Raw genomic sequence first — 15,575 nt, 5'->3', positions numbered from 1 at the left:
TCTGCATCAACAGGGTGCTTTCATAGCCTGGGTGGGAGCCTCTCCTCAGACGCCCTAGAGATAAAGGAAACTTGACGTGAGTTCTTTCCTCCAGGTAAAGCCTTGAATAGCCCTGCCGAAGCTAACTAAGCTTGCAGCAGTTTCCTTGAGGCATTTGTTTAGGTCTGTTTTCTTTTAAAGTTAGTAAGCTTTTCAAGACACCGAGGACCTCTCGTGGGCACCCTATTCCCTGCAAGAGCACCGAGTACCAGCAGGCTCCACTGGGCTACTAAGAAACATCCAGGCCCGGAAACATTTCGCAGTCACTGTGTATTTTGTGTGTAGGGCAACACACTGCACTCTTCCTTGGAAGAGCTAGATTTCCTCAGCTCTCCAACAACTCCAGGAAATGTGTTCTCTCAAGTCCTATATGTCATGCAAATCTGCCTCATTGCCCTAGGCTGATCGGCACTGAGAAACCAAAACTGCTTCGCATTCCTTCTACAAAGTCATACCTTAAGACCCTATCCTTACAGGAGAAAGTAGGCTTGCGTTCCTGCTGTAACCAAAGCACACTTCTTCCTCTTACACTGCAGGGTTATAGAAGATGCTAAGCCCGATAGCCTACCTAGAGTGCTCCTTGGGGGAGGCTGTTGGCTACACGCAGAACTCCGTGCCAAATAAACTTTATTCAAGGAAGGGACCAGTGTTTAACTAGAGTGTATATTTACTTGGTAGAAATCACAAGTAGGTAGGCCGCGTGTTCGCTGGAAACGGGGACCTTATGGCACAAGCCTTGCTTTCCCATTTTGAGTGCTCCAATCATGCTGCCTTGAAGTTACCTAAATAACAGTTTTAGGACGAGTCTTTAGTCATTGTAGGCAGGGCTCTGGGAAGGGAACGAGTGTTCTCTGCATCAACAGGGTGCTTTCATAGCCTGGGTGGGAGCCTCTCCTCATACGCCCTAGACATAAAGGAAACTTGACGTGAGTTCTTTCCTCCAGGTAAAGCCTTGAATAGCCCTGCCGAAGCTAACTAAGCTTGCAGCAGTTTCCTTGAGGCATTTGTTGTAGGTCTGTTTTCTTTTAAGGTTAGTAAGCTTTTCAAGACACCGAGGACCTCTCGTGGGCACCCTAATCCCTGCAAGAGCACCGAGTACCAGCAGGCTCCACTGGGCTACTAAGAAACATCCAGGCCCGGAAATATTTCCCAGTCACTGTGTATTTTGTGTGTAGGTCAACACACTGCACTCTTCCTTGGAAGAGCTAGATTTCCTCAGCTCTCCAACAACTCCAGGAAATGTGTTCTCTCAAGTCCTATATGTCATGCAAATCTCCCTCATTGCCCTAGACTGAGCGGCACTGAGAAACCAAAACTGCAACGCATTCCTTCTTTAAAGTCAAACCTTAAGACCCCATCCTTACAGGAGAAAGTCGGCTTGCTTTCCTGCTGTAACCAAAGCACAGTTCTTCCTCTTACACTCCAGGGTTTTAGAAGAAGCTAAGCCCGATAGCCTACCCAGAGCGCTCCCTGGGGGAGGCGGTTGGCTACACGCAGAATTCCGTGCCAAATAAATTTTATTCAAGGAAGGGACCAGTGTGTTGCTAGAGTGTATATTTACTTGGCAGAAATCACAAGGGTTTAGGGTGCGTATTCGCTGGAAACGGGGACCTGATGGCACAAGCCTTGCTTTCCCATTTTGAATGTTCCATTCCTGCTGCCTTGAACCTACCTAAATAACAGTTTTAGGACGGGTCTCTAGTGTCTGTCGGCAGGGCTCGGGGAAGGGAACGAGTGTTCACTACATCAACAGGGTGCTTTCATACCTGGATGGGAGCCTCGCCTGAGACGCTCTAGAGCATAAAGGAAACTTGACGTGAGTCCTTTCCTCAAGGTAAAGCCTAGAATAGCCCTGCCGATGTGGAAGCTTGGAGCAGAGTCTTTGAGGCATTAGCTTTAGGTCTGCTTTCTTTAACGTTAGTGAGCTTTTCAGGAAACGGAGGACCTCGCGTGGGCACCCTATTCCCTGCACGAACACCGAGTAGTGCCAGGTTCCACTAGGCTGCTAAGACACTTCCAGGCCCGAAAACCTTTCCCAGTCACTCTGTGTATGCTGAGTGTAGGGCAACACACTGCAAACTTCCTTGGGAGAGCTAGATTTCCTCAGCTCTCCAACAGGTCCAGGAAATGTGTTCTCTCAATTCCTACATGTCAGGCAAATATGCCTCATTGCCCTAGGCTGAAGAACTGAGAAAACAATACTGCTTCGCATTCCGTCTACAAAGTCATACCTTAACACCCCATCCTTACAGTTGAAAGTCGGCTTGCGTTTCTGCTGTAACCACAGCACAGTTCTTCCTCTTACACTCCAGGGTTTTAGAAGAAGCTAAGCCCGATACCCTACCCAGAGTGATCGCTGGGGGAGGCGGTTGGCTACAGGCAGAATTACGTGCCAAATAAACTTTATTCAAGGAAGGAACCAGTGTGTACCTAGAGTATATATTTACTTGGTAGAAATCACAAGGAGGTAGGCCACATGTTCGCTGGAAACGGGGATACTATGACACAAGCCTTGCTTACCCATTTTGAATTCTCCATTCATGCTGCCTTGAAGCTACGTAAATAACAGTTTTAGGACGGGTCTCTAGTTACTGTAGACAGGGCTCTGGGAGGGAACGAGTGTTCTCTACATCAACAGGGTGCTTTCATAGCCTAGGTGGGAGCCTCTCCTGAGGCGCTCTAGAGATAAAAGGAAACATGTCGTGTGTCCTTTCCTCAAGGTAAAGCCTTGAATAGCCCTGCCGAAGCTAAGTTTGGAGCAGTTTCCTTGAGGCATTAGTTTCAGGTCTGTTTTCTTTTAAGGTTAGTAAGCTTTTCAAGACAACGAGGACCTCGTGTGGGCACCCTATTCCCTGCAAGACCACCGAGTACCGGCAGGCTTCACTGGGCTACTAAGAAACATCCAGGCCCGGAAACCTTCCCCAGTCACTCTGTGTATTTTGTGTGTAGGCCAACACACTGCACTCTTCCTTGGAAGAGCTAGATTTCCTCTGCTCTCCAACAGCTCCAGGAAATGTGTTCTCTCACGTCCTACATATCATGCAAATCTGCCTCATTGCCCTAGGCTGAGCGGCACTGAGAAACCAAAACTGTTTCGCATTCCTTCTACAAAGTCATACCTTAAGACTCCATCCTTACAGGAGAAAGTCAGCTTGCGTTCCTGCTGTAACCAAAGCACAGTTCTTCCTCTTACACTGCAGGGTTTTAGAAGAAGCTAAGCCCGATAGCCTACCTAGAGCGCTCCTTGGGGGAGGCTGTTGGCTACACGCAGAACTCCGTGCCAAATAAATTTTATTCAAGGAAGGGACCAGTGTTTAGCTAGAGTATATATTTACTTGGTAGAAATCACAAGTAGGTAGGCCGCGTGTTCGCTGGAAACGGGGACCTTATGGCACAAGCCTTGCTTTCCCATTTTGAATGCTCAATTCATGCTGCCTTGACGTTACCTAAATAACAGTTTTAGGACGAGTCTTTAGTCATTGTAGGCAGGGCTCTGGGAAGGGAACGAGTGTTCTCTGCATCAACAGGGTGCTTTCATAGCCTGGGTGGGAGCCTCTCCTCAGACGCCCTAGAGATAAAGGAAACTTGACGTGAGTTCTTTCCTCCAGGTAAAGCCTTGAATAGCCCTGCCGAAGCTAACTAAGCTTGCAGCAGTTTCCTTGAGGCATTTGTTTAGGTCTGTTTTCTTTTAAAGTTAGTAAGCTTTTCAAGACACCGAGGACCTCTCGTGGGCACCCTATTCCCTGCAAGAGCACCGAGTACCAGCAGGCTCCACTGGGCTACTAAGAAACATCCAGGCCCGGAAACATTTCGCAATCACTGTGTATTTTGTGTGTAGGGCAACACACTGCACTCTTCCTTGGAAGAGCTAGATTTCCTCAGCTCTCCAACAACTCCAGGAAATGTGTTCTCTCAAGTCCTATATGTCATGCAAATCTGCCTCATTGCCCTAGGCTGATCGGCACTGAGAAACCAAAACTGCTTCGCATTCCTTCTACAAAGTCATACCTTAAGACCCTATCCTTACAGGAGAAAGTAGGCTTGCGTTCCTGCTGTAACCAAAGCACACTTCTTCCTCTTACACTGCAGGGTTTTAGAAGAAGCTAAGCCCGATAGCCTACCTAGAGCGCTCCTTGGGGGAGGCTGTTGGCTACACGCAGAACTCCGTGCCAAATAAATTTTATTCAAGGAAGGGACCAGTGTTTAGCTAGAGTATATATTTACTTGGTAGAAATCACAAGTAGGTAGGCCGCGTGTTCGCTGGAAACGGGGACCTTATGGCACAAGCCTTGCTTTCCCATTTTGAATGCTCAATTCATGCTGCCTTGACGTTACCTAAATAACAGTTTTAGGACGAGTCTTTAGTCATTGTAGGCAGGGCTCTGGGAAGGGAACGAGTGTTCTCTGCATCAACAGGGTGCTTTCATAGCCTGGGTGGGAGCCTCTCCTCAGACGCCCTAGAGATAAAGGAAACTTGACGTGAGTTCTTTCCTCCAGGTAAAGCCTTGAATAGCCCTGCCGAAGCTAACTAAGCTTGCAGCAGTTTCCTTGAGGCATTTGTTTAGGTCTGTTTTCTTTTAAAGTTAGTAAGCTTTTCAAGACACCGAGGACCTCTCGTGGGCACCCTATTCCCTGCAAGAGCACCGAGTACCAGCAGGCTCCACTGGGCTACTAAGAAACATCCAGGCCCGGAAACATTTCGCAGTCACTGTGTATTTTGTGTGTAGGGCAACACACTGCACTCTTCCTTGGAAGAGCTAGATTTCCTCAGCTCTCCAACAACTCCAGGAAATGTGTTCTCTCAAGTCCTATATGTCATGCAAATTTGCCTCATTGCCCTAGGCTGATCGGCACTGAGAAACCAAAACTGCTTCGCATTCCTTCTACAAAGTCATACCTTAAGACCCTATCCTTACAGGAGAAAGTAGGCTTGCGTTCCTGCTGTAACCAAAGCACACTTCTTCCTCTTACACTGCAGGGTTATAGAAGATGCTAAGCCCGATAGCCTACCTAGAGCGCTCCTTGGGGGAGGCTGTTGGCTACACGCAGAACTCCGTGCCAAATAAACTTTATTCAAGGAAGGGACCAGTGTTTAACTAGAGTGTATATTTACTTGGTAGAAATCACAAGTAGGTAGGCCGCGTGTTCGCTGGAAACGGGGACCTTATGGCACAAGCCTTGCTTTCCCATTTTGAGTGCTCCAATCATGCTGCCTTGAAGTTACCTAAATAACAGTTTTAGGACGAGTCTTTAGTCATTGTAGGCAGGGCTCTGGGAAGGGAACGAGTGTTCTCTGCATCAACAGGGTGCTTTCATAGCCTGGGTGGGAGCCTCTCCTCATACGCCCTAGACATAAAGGAAACTTGACGTGAGTTCTTTCCTCCAGGTAAAGCCTTGAATAGCCCTGCCGAAGCTAACTAAGCTTGCAGCAGTTTCCTTGAGGCATTTGTTGTAGGTCTGTTTTCTTTTAAGGTTAGTAAGCTTTTCAAGACACCGAGGACCTCTCGTGGGCACCCTAATCCCTGCAAGAGCACCGAGTACCAGCAGGCTCCACTGGGCTACTAAGAAACATCCAGGCCCGGAAACATTTCCCAGTCACTGTGTATTTTGTGTGTAGGGCAACACACTGCACTCTTCCTTGGAAGAGCTAGATTTCCTCAGCTCTCCAACAACTCCAGGAAATGTGTTCTCTCAAGTCCTATATGTCATGCAAATCTCCCTCATTGCCCTAGACTGAGCGGCACTGAGAAACCAAAACTGCAACGCATTCCTTCTTTAAAGTCAAACCTTAAGACCCCATCCTTACAGGAGAAAGTCGGCTTGCTTTCCTGCTGTAACCAAAGCACAGTTCTTCCTCTTACACTCCAGGGTTTTAGAAGAAGCTAAGCCCGATAGCCTACCCAGAGCGCTCCCTGGGGGAGGCGGTTGGCTACACGCAGAATTCCGTGCCAAATAAATTTTATTCAAGGAAGGGACCAGTGTGTTGCTAGAGTGTATATTTACTTGGCAGAAATCACAAGGGTTTAGGGTGCGTATTCGCTGGAAACGGGGACCTGATGGCACAAGCCTTGCTTTCCCATTTTGAATGTTCCATTCCTGCTGCCTTGAACCTACCTAAATAACAGTTTTAGGACGGGTCTCTAGTGTCTGTCGGCAGGGCTCGGGGAAGGGAACGAGTGTTCACTACATCAACAGGGTGCTTTCATACCTGGATGGGAGCCTCGCCTGAGACGCTCTAGAGCATAAAGGAAACTTGACGTGAGTCCTTTCCTCAAGGTAAAGCCTAGAATAGCCCTGCCGATGTGGAAGCTTGGAGCAGAGTCTTTGAGGCATTAGCTTTAGGTCTGCTTTCTTTAACGTTAGTGAGCTTTTCAGGAAACGGAGGACCTCGCGTGGGCACCCTATTCCCTGCACGAACACCGAGTAGCGCCAGGTTCCACTAGGCTACTAAGACACTTCCAGGCCCGAAAACCTTTCCCAGTCACTCTGTGTATGCTGAGTGTAGGGCAACACACTGCAAACTTCCTTGGGAGAGCTAGATTTCCTCAGCTCTCCAACAGCTCCAGGAAATGTGTTCTCTCAATTCCTACATGTCAGGCAAATATGCCTCATTGCCCTAGGCTGAAGAACTGAGAAAACAATACTGCTTCGCATTCCATCTACAAAGTCATACCTTAACACCCCATCCTTACAGTTGAAAGTCGGCTTGCGTTTCTGCTGTAACCACAGCACAGTTCTTCCTCTTACACTCCAGGGTTTAAGAAGAAGCTAAGCCCGATACCCTACCCAGAGTGATCGCTGGGGGAGGCGATTGGCTACAGGCAGAATTACGTGCCAAATAAACTTTATTCAAGGAAGGAACCAGTGTGTACCTAGAGTATATATTTACTTGGTAGAAATCACAAGGAGGTAGGCCACATGTTCTCTGGAAACGGGGATACTATGACACAAGCCTTGCTTACCCATTTTGAATTCTCCATTCATGCTGCCTTGAAGCTACGTAAATAACAGTTTTAGGACGGGTCTCTAGTTACTGTAGACAGGGCTCTGGGAGGGAACGAGTGTTCTCTACATCAACAGGGTGCTTTCATAGCCTAGGTGGGAGCCTCTCCTGAGGCGCTCTAGAGATAAAAGGAAACATGTCGTGTGTCCTTTCCTCAAGGTAAAGCCTTGAATAGCCCTGCCGAAGCTAAGTTTGGAGCAGTTTCCTTGAGGCATTAGTTTCAGGTCTGTTTTCTTTTAAGGTTAGTAAGCTTTTCAAGACAACGAGGACCTCGTGTGGGCACCCTATTCCCTGCAAGACCACCGAGTACCGGCAGGCTCCACTGGGCTACTAAGAAACATCCAGGCCCGGAAACCTTCCCCAGTCACTCTGTGTACTTTGTGTGTAGGCCAACACACTGCACTCTTCCTTGGAAGAGCTAGATTTCCTCTGCTCTCCAACAGCTCCAGGAAATGTGTTCTCTCACGTCCTACATATCATGCAAATCTGCCTCATTGCCCTAGGCTGAGCGGCACTGAGAAACCAAAACTGTTTCGCATTCCTTCTACAAAGTCATACCTTAAGACTCCATCCTTACAGGAGAAAGTCAGCTTGCGTTCCTGCTGTAACCAAAGCACAGTTCTTCCTCTTACACTGCAGGGTTTTAGAAGAAGCTAAGCCCGATAGCCTACCTAGAGCGCTCCTTGGGGGAGGCTGTTGGCTACACGCAGAACTCCGTGCCAAATAAATTTTATTCAAGGAAGGGACCAGTGTTTAGCTAGAGTATATATTTACTTGGTAGAAATCACAAGTAGGTAGGCCGCGTGTTCGCTGGAAACGGGGACCTTATGGCACAAGCCTTGCTTTCCCATTTTGAATGCTCCATTCATGCTGCCTTGACGTTACCTAAATAACAGTTTTAGGACGAGTCTTTAGTCATTGTAGGCAGGGCTCTGGGAAGGGAACGAGTGTTCTCTGCATCAACAGGGTGCTTTCATAGCCTGGGTGGGAGCCTCTCCTCAGACGCCCTAGAGATAAAGGAAACTTGACGTGAGTTCTTTCCTCCAGGTAAAGCCTTGAATAGCCCTGCCGAAGCTAACTAAGCTTGCAGCAGTTTCCTTGAGGCATTTGTTTTAGGTCTGTTTTCTTTTAAGGTTAGTAAGCTTTTCAAGACACCGAGGACCTCTCGTGGGCACCCTATTCCCTGCAAGAGCACCGAGTACCAGCAGGCTCCACTGGGCTACTAAGAAACATCCAGGCCCGGAAACATTTCGCACTCACTGTGTATTTTGTGTGTAGGGCAACACACTGCACTCTTCCTTGGAATAGCTAGATTTCCTCAGCTCTCCAACAACTCCAGGAAATGTGTTCTCTCAAGTCCTATATGTCATGCAAATCTCCCTCATTGCCCTAGGCTGAGCGGAACTGAGAAACCAAAACTGCAACGCATTCCTTCTTTAAAGTCAAACCTTAAGACCCCATCCTTACACGAGAAAGTCGTCTTGCTTTCCTGCTGTAACCAAAGCACAGTTCTTCCTCTTACACTCCAGGGTTTTAGAAGAAGCTAAGCCCGATAGCCTACCCAGAGCGCTCCCTGGGGGAGGCGGTTGGCTACACGCAGAATTCCGTGCCAAATAAACTTTATTCAAGGAAGGGACCAGTGTGTAGATAGAGTGTATATTTACTTGGTAGAAATCACAAGGAGGTAGGCTGCATGTTCGCTGGAAACGGGGAACTTATGGCACAAGCCTTGCTTACCCATTTTGAATGCTCCATTCAAGCTGCCTTGAAGCTACATAAATTACAATTTTAGGAGGGGTCTCTAGTGTCTGTAGGGAGGGCTCTGGGAAGGGAACGAGTGTTCTCTACATCAAAAGGGTGCTTTCATAGCCTGGGTGGGAGCCTCGCCTGAGACGCTCTAGAGGTAAAAGGAAACTTGACGTGAGTCCTCTCCTCAAGGTAAAGCATAGAATAGCCCTGCCGAAGTGGAAGCTTGGAGCGGAGTCCTTGAGGCATTAGTTTCAGGTCTGTTTCCTTTTAATGTTAGTAAGCTTTTCAAGACACAGAGGACCTCGCGTGGGCACCTTATTCCCTGGAAGACCACCGAGTACCGGCAGTCTCCACTGGGCTACTAAGAAACATCCAGGCCCGGAAACCTTTCCCAGTCACTCTGTGTATTTTGTGTGTAGGCCAACACATTGCACTCTTCCTTGGAAGGGCTCTGGAAAGGTAACGAGTGTTTTCTACATCAACAGGGTGCTTTCATAGCCTGGGTGGGAGCCTCGCCTGAGACGCTCTAGAGCTGAAAGGAAACTTGACGTGAGTCCTTTCCTCAAGGCAAAGCCTAGAATAGCCCTGCCGATGTGGAAGCTTCGAGCAGAGTCCTTGAGGTTTAGCTTTAGGTCTGCTTTCTTTATCGTTAGTGAGCTTTTCAAGAAACGGAGGACATCGCGTGGGCACCCTATTCCCTGCACGAACACCGAGTACCGGCAGGCTCCACTAGGCTGCTAAGACACTTCCAGGCCCGAAAACCTTTCCCAGTCACTCTGTGTATTTTGTGTGTAGGCCAACACACTGCACTCTTCCTTGGAAGAGGTAGATTTCCTCAGCTCTCCAACAACTCCAGGAAATGTGTTCTCTCAAGTCCTATATGTCATGCAAATCTGCCTCATTGCCCTAGGCTGACCGGCACTGAGACACCAAAACTGCTTCGCATTCCTTCTACAAAGTCATACCTTAAGACCCCATCCTTACAGGAGAAAGTCGGCTTGCGATCCTGCTGTAACCAAAGCACAGTTCTTCCTCTTACACTCCAGGGTTTTAGAAGAAGCTAAGCCCGATAGCCTATCCAGAGCGCTCCCTGGGGGAGGCGGTTGGCTACACGCAGAATTCCATGCAAAATAAACTTTATTCAAGGAAGGAACCAGTGTGTAGCTAGAGTGTATATTTAGTTGGTAGAAATCACAAGGAGTTAGGGTGCGTATTCGCTGGAAACGGGGACCTGATGGCACAAGCCTTGCTTTCCCATTTTGAATGTTCCATTCCTGCTGCCTTGAACCTACCTAAATAACAGTTTTAGGACGGGTCTCTAGTGTCTGTCTGCAGGGTTCGGGGAAGGGAAAGAGTGTTCACTACATCAACTGGGTGCTTTCATAGACTGGATGGGAGCCTCGCCTGAGACGCTCTAGAGCATAAAGGAAACTTGACGTGAGTCCTTTCCTCAAGGTAAAGCCTAGAATAGCCCTGCCGATGTGGAAGCTTGGAGCAGAGTCTTTGAGGCATTAGCTTTAGGTCTGCTTTCTTTAACGTTAGTGAGCTTTTCAGGAAACGGAGGACCTCGCGTGGGCACCCTATTCCCTGCACGAACACCGAGTAGCGCCAGGTCCCACTAGGCTGCTAAGACACTTCCAGGCCCGAAAACCTTTCCCAGTCACTCTGTGTATGCTGAGTGTAGGGCAACACACTGCAAACTTCCTTGGGAGAGCTAGATTTCCTCAGCTCTCCAACAGCTCCAGGAAATGTGTTCTCTCAATTCCTACATGTCATGCAAATATGCCTCATTGCCCTAGGCTGAAGAACTGAGAAACCAATACTGCTTCGCATTCCTTCTACAAAGTCATACCTTAAGACCCCATCCTTACAGGAGAAAGTCGGCTTGCGTTCCTGCTGGAAACAAAGCAGAGTTCTTCCTCTTACACTGCAGGGTTTTAGAAGAAGATAAGCCCGATATCATACCTAGAGCGCTCCTTGGGGGAGGCGGTTGTTACAAGCAGGACTCCGTGCCAAATAAACTTTATTCAAGGAAGGGACTAGTGTGTAGCTAGAGTGTATATTTAGTTGGTAGAAATCACAAGGAGGTAGGCTGCGGGTTCGCTGGAAAAGGGGAACTTATGGCACAAGCCTTGCTTTCCCATTTTGAATGCTCCATTCATGCTGCCTTGAAGCTAAGTAAATAACAGTTTAGAACGGGTCTCTAGTCACTGTACGCAGGGCTCTGAAAAGGGAACGAGTCTTCTCTACATGAACAGGGTGTTTTCATGGCCTGATTGGAGCCTCTCCTGAGACACTCTAGAGATAAAAGGAAACATGTCGTGAGTCCTTTCCTCAAGGTAAAGCCTAGAATAGCCCTGCCGAAGTGGAAGCTTGGAGCGGAGTCCTTGAGGCATTAGTTTCAGGTCTGTTTCCTTTTAAGGTTAGTAAGCTTTTCAAGACACCGAGGACCTCGCGTGGGCACCTTATTCCCTGGAAGACCACCGAGTACCGGCAGTCTCCACTGGGCTACTAAGAAACATCCAGGCCCGGAAACCTTTCCCAGTCACTCTGTGTATTTTGTGTGTAGGCCAACACATTGCACTCTTCCTTGGAAGGGCTCTGGAAAGGTAACGAGTGTTTTCTACATCAACAGGGTGCTTTCATAGCCTGGGTGGGAGCCTCGCCTGAGACGCTCTAGAGCTGAAAGGAAACTTGATGTGAGTCCTTTCCTCAAGGTAAAGCCTAGAATAGCCCTGCCGATGTGGAAGCTTGGAGCAGAGTCCTTGAGGTTTAGCTTTAGGTCTGCTTTCTTTATAGTTAGTGAGCTTTTCAAGAAACGGAGGACATCGCGTGGGCACCCTATTCCCTGCACGAACACCGAGTACCGGCAGGCTCCACTAGGCTGCTAAGACACTTCCAGGCCCGAAAACCTTTCCCAGTCACTCTGTGTATTTTGTGTGTAGGCCAACACACTGCACTCTTCCTTGGAAGAGCTAGATTTCCTCAGCTCTCCAACAACTCCAGGAAATGTGTTCTCTCAAGTCCTATATGTCATGCAAATCTGCCTCATTGCCCTAGGCTGACCGGCACTGAGACACCAAAACTGCTTCGCATTCCTTCTACAAAGTCATACCTTAAGACCCCATCCTTACAGGAGAAAGTCGGCTTGCGTTCCTGCTGTAACCAAAGCACAGTTCTTCCTCTTACACTCCAGGGTTTTAGAAGAAGCTAAGCCCGATAGCCTATCCAGAGCGCTCCCTGGGGGAGGCGGTTGGCTACACGCAGAATTCCATGCAAAATAAACTTTATTCAAGGAAGGAACCAGTGTGTAGCTAGAGTGTATATTTAGTTGGTAGAAATCACAAGGAGTTAGGGTGCGTATTCGCTGGAAACGGGGACCTGATGGCACAAGCCTTGCTTTCCCATTTTGAATGTTCCATTCCTGCTGCCTTGAACCTACCTAAATAACAGTTTTAGGACGGGTCTCTAGTGTCTGTCTGCAGGGTTCGGGGAAGGGAAAGAGTGTTCACTACATCAACTGGGTGCTTTCATAGACTGGATGGGAGCCTCGCCTGAGACGCTCTAGAGCATAAAGGAAACTTGACGTGAGTCCTTTCCTCAAGGTAAAGCCTAGAATAGCCCTGCCGATGTGGAAGCTTGGAGCAGAGTCTTTGAGGCATTAGCTTTAGGTCTGCTTTCTTTAACGTTAGTGAGCTTTTCAGGAAACGGAGGACCTCGCGTGGGCACCCTATTCCCTGCACGAACACCGAGTAGCGCCAGGTCCCACTAGGCTGCTAAGACACTTCCAGGCCCGAAAACCTTTCCCAGTCACTCTGTGTATGCTGAGTGTAGGGCAACACACTGCAAACTTCCTTGGGAGAGCTAGATTTCCTCAGCTCTCCAACAGCTCCAGGAAATGTGTTCTCTCAATTCCTACATGTCATGCAAATATGCCTCATTGCCCTAGGCTGAAGAACTGAGAAACCAATACTGCTTCGCATTCCTTCTACAAAGTCATACCTTAAGACCCCATCCTTACAGGAGAAAGTCGGCTTGCGTTCCTGCTGGAAACAAAGCAGAGTTCTTCCTCTTACACTGCAGGGTTTTAGAAGAAGATAAGCCCGATATCATACCTAGAGCGCTCCTTGGGGGAGGCGGTTGTTACAAGCAGGACTCCGTGCCAAATAAACTTTATTCAAGGAAGGGACTAGTGTGTAGCTAGAGTGTATATTTAGTTGGTAGAAATCACAAGGAGGTAGGCTGCGGGTTCGCTGGAAAAGGGGAACTTATGGCACAAGCCTTGCTTTCCCATTTTGAATGCTCCATTCATGCTGCCTTGAAGCTAAGTAAATAACAGTTTAGAACGGGTCTCTAGTCACTGTACGCAGGGCTCTGAAAAGGGAACGAGTCTTCTCTACATGAACAGGGTGTTTTCATAGCCTGATTGGAGCCTCTCCTGAGACACTCTAGAGATAAAAGGAAACATGTCGTGAGTCCTTTCCTCAAGGTAAAGCCTAGAATAGCCCTGCCGAAGTGGAAGCTTGGAGCGGAGTCCTTTAGGCATTAGTTTCAGGTCTGTTTCCTTTTAAGGTTAGTAAGCTTTTCAAGACACCGAGGACCTCGCGTGGGCACCTTATTCCCTGGAAGACCACCGAGTACCGGCAGTCTCCACTGGGCTACTAAGAAACATCCAGGCCCGGAAACCTTTCCCAGTCACTCTGTGTATTTTGTGTGTAGGCCAACACATTGCACTCTTCCTTGGAAGGGCTCTGGAAAGGTAACGAGTGTTTTCTACATCAACAGGGTGCTTTCATAGCCTGGGTGGGAGCCTCGCCTGAGACGCTCTAGAGCTGAAAGGAAACTTGATGTGAGTCCTTTCCTCAAGGTAAAGCCTAGAATAGCCCTGCCGATGTGGAAGCTTGGAGCAGAGTCCTTGAGGTTTAGCTTTAGGTCTGCTTTCTTTATAGTTAGTGAGCTTTTCAAGAAACGGAGGACATCGCGTGGGCACCCTATTCCCTGCACGAACACCGAGTACCGGCAGGCTCCACTAGGCTGCTAAGACACTTCCAGGCCCGAAAACCTTTCCCAGTCACTCTGTGTATTTTGTGTGTAGGCCAACACACTGCACTCTTCCTTGGAAGAGCTAGATTTCCTCAGCTCTCCAACAACTCCAGGAAATGTGTTCTCTCAAGTCCTATATGTCATGCAAATCTGCCTCATTGCCCTAGGCTGACCGGCACTGAGACACCAAAACTGCTTCGCATTCCTTCTACAAAGTCATACCTTAAGACCCCATCCTTACAGGAGAAAGTCGGCTTGCGTTCCTGCTGTAACCAAAGCACAGTTCTTCCTCTTACACTCCAGGGTTTTAGAAGAAGCTAAGCCCGATAGCCTATCCAGAGCGCTCCCTGGGGGAGGCGGTTGGCTACACGCAGAATTCCATGCAAAATAAACTTTATTCAAGGAAGGAACCAGTGTGTAGCTAGAGTCTATATTTAGTTGGTAGAAATCACAAGGAGTTAGGGTGCGTATTCGCTGGAAACGGGGACCTGATGGCACAAGCCTTGCTTTCCCATTTTGAATGTTCCATTCCTGCTGCCTTGAACCTACCTAAATAACAGTTTTAGGACGGGTCTCTAGTGTCTGTCGGCAGGGTTCGGGGAAGGGAACGAGTGTTCACTACATCAACAGGGTGCTTTCATAGACTGGATGGGAGCCTCGCCTGAGACGCTCTAGAGCATAAAGGACACTTGACGTGAGTCCTTTCCTCAAGGTAAAGCCTAGAATAGCCCTGCCGATGTGGAAGCTTGGAGCAGAGTCCTTGAGGCATTCGCTTTAGGTCTGCTTTCTTTAACGTTAGTGAGCTTTTCAGGAAACGGAGGACCTCGCGTGGGCACCCTATTCCCTGCACGAACACCGAGTAGTGCCAGGTTCCACTAGGCTGCTAAGACACTTCCAGGCCCGAAAACCTTTCCCAGTCACTCTGTGTATGCTGAGTGTAGGGCAACACACTGCAAACTTCCTTGGGAGAGCTAGATTTCCTCAGCTCTCCAACAGCTCCAGGAAATGTGTTCTCTCAATTCCTACATGTCAGGCAAATATGCCTCATTGCCCTAGGCTGAAGAACTGAGAAAACAATACTGCTTCGCATTCCGTCTACAAAGTCATACCTTAACACCCCATCCTTACAGTTGAAAGTCGGCTTGCGTTTCTGCTGTAACCACAGCACAGTTCTTCCTCTTACACTCCAGGGTTTTAGAAGAAGCTAAGCCCGATACCCTACCCAGAGTGATCGCTGGGGGAGGCGGTTGGCTACAGGCAGAATTACGTGCCAAATAAACTTTATTCAAGGAAGGAACCAGTGTGTACCTAGAGTATATATTTACTTGGTAGAAATCACAAGGAGGTAGGCCACATGTTCGCTGGAAACGGGGATACTATGACACAAGCCTTGCTTACCCATTTTGAATTCTCCATTCATGCTGCCTTGAAGCTACGTAAATAACAGTTTTAGGACGGGTCTCTAGTTACTGTAGACAGGGCTCTGGGAGGGAACGAGTGTTCTCTACATCAACAGGGTGCTTTCATAGCCTAGGTGGGAGCCTCTCCTGAGGCGCTCTAGAGATAAAAGGAAACATGTCGTGTGTCCTTTCCTCAAGGTAAAGCCTTGAATAGCCCTGCCGAAGCTAAGTTTGGAGCAGTTTCCTTGAGGCATTAGTTTCAGGTCTGTTTTCTTTTAAGGTTAGTAAGCTTTTCAAGACAACGAGGACCTCGTGTGGGCACCCTATTCCCTGCAAGACCA

This window comes from Balaenoptera physalus (assembly GCF_965194825.1).
Source record: "Balaenoptera physalus genome assembly, contig: HAP1_SCAFFOLD_2110, whole genome shotgun sequence".
NCBI classification, from domain to species: domain Eukaryota; kingdom Metazoa; phylum Chordata; class Mammalia; order Artiodactyla; family Balaenopteridae; genus Balaenoptera; species Balaenoptera physalus.
Note: the sequence above shows the minus strand (reverse complement) of the source record.